We start from the raw sequence: 2,014 nt of genomic DNA, 5'->3' as shown, positions 1-2,014 counted from the left end.
TCTCAAGGACCCAGAATCCTGTGTGAAGGAGTGGGAGGTGCGGCAAAATCCTGCTAATCCCTTAAAGCTACATCTGAGCTGAAAAGGAAGGGATTTCTGCTGATGAGCTCACTGTTATGGGCCCTCCAGAGAACAGTGGTATCAGTGGGAGCCCGGAGCATCAACCCCCACCAACCGGTACATCAGACATGGATCCTGCGAAGCGGCGACGCCTATGAGGAATGGAACCGCACCTCCCATACGGCCCTGTTGTGGACATGGTGGCCAGATCTGTATTTTGACTTAGAACTTGTACTGGGGCAATTTTATCACCTCCCCCAGAGAAACCACCAGGAACAGTATTATATGAAAAAACGGGCTTTGGTTGACTCATCATCCACAGTCAACCGCCAAGCTTTGCGGGCAAACGGGTTCTTTGCTTGTCCAGGTTTTCGGACAGGTTGGTGGAGGCTCAATTGTGGGGGTGCTGATAGACTCTACTGTGCTGAATGGAATTGTGTGGAAGTTAATGATGGGCAGTGGAGATGGGAGGTTTCCCCTGACCTGATTGATATGAGGTTTACTTCTCCATACTACCAATGGACAGTATCTCCACTGGCCAACCAGGTTAAAATCACCTTTACCTCAAAGGGAAAAAATGATAAAAGGTGGATAGATGGGCTGACATGGGGCCTGATTCCCTACCAGATGCCATGGAGGGGGGGTCCTGTTCCAGATCTACCTCCAGGTCGAGGCAGTGGTTAGGTCACTGGTAGGACCTAACCCGGTGTTAAATACCCCTCATCTGAGGCCCCGACCTCCCCTGCCTGGGTCTCCTAGGCCCACCTTCAAGCCATCAGGCACCACAACGACATCAGCAGCCCCAGCCACGGAAAGGCCGGGGACGGCTGCGAAACCACAGACTTCCAGCAACCCTATGTGGGAGATGGTGCTAGCTGTAGTAGAGACCCTTAATCATACCACTCCCTCCCTCACTGACCCATGTTGGCTGTGCTACCCAGGATCCCCACCCTTTTATGAGGCTATTGGGATAAATAATTCCTATACTCTCAACAACTCTCATCCCACCTATTGGGATGGGGGACCATGGGGACTTACTCTTGCTCAGGTCTTGGCCTCTGGCACGTGTGTAGGCACAGTTCCAACATCCCAAAGCCAGTTATGCTCCTCATACAATAACACCCCATGGGAGCAGGGAAAGTGGATTATACCCACCTCGGGCTGGTGGCTCTGTTCAAAAACGGGCCTCACCCCAGCCCTATCCACCTCTGTATTTAATGCTAATAATGAATTTTGTGTACTTGTGGCCATTCTGCCCCACCTCTCATACCACTCTCATGAATCCCTCCTCTCCTATTGGGAGGAAAAACAGAGTCCACTTCGAAAGAAGAGGGAACCCATTACTGCCTTAACCATCGGAACTCTCTTCTCCGTGGGAATAGCTGAAGCAGGGACAGGAATTGCAGCCCTAGTAACGTGAGAGCAAGGGCTCACGGCACTAAGGCTAGCAATTGACAGGGACTTGGAACAGCTCCAGCAAATGATGTCAGACCTGGAGCAATCCCTCACTTCCTTATCAGAGGTGGTGCTACAAAACAGAAGGGGCTTGGATCTCCTATTTTTAAAGAGGGCGGGCTATGCGTAGCTTTAAAAGAGGAATACTGTTTCTATGTGGACAAGACAGGGACAGTCAGGGAATCTTTGACCAAGTTAAAAAAGAACCTGGAGAGGAGGCACAAGGAGTATGAAAGTAGTGAAAGCTGGTTCGAGTCTTGGTTTATCCGTAAACCATGGTTTACAGCTCTCCTCTCAGCTATCGCAGGACCTCTAATTATTCTATTGCTAGTAGTCACAATTGGTTACTGCATAATAAATAGGCTACTAAGGTTTGTTCAGGAAAAGATCGATACTGTCCATCTCTTGGTCCTTCGCCAGAAATACCAAGCCTTAGATACTGCTGAGGAAGATTCCTCAGTCTGACCTAGAAAAAAAGGGGGGGAAATGTTAGGGAAAG

Source organism: Nannospalax galili, unplaced genomic scaffold, assembly GCF_000622305.1.
Source record: "Nannospalax galili isolate Female #2095 unplaced genomic scaffold, S.galili_v1.0 scaffold329, whole genome shotgun sequence".
NCBI classification, from domain to species: Eukaryota; Metazoa; Chordata; class Mammalia; order Rodentia; family Spalacidae; genus Nannospalax; species Nannospalax galili.
Note: the sequence above shows the minus strand (reverse complement) of the source record.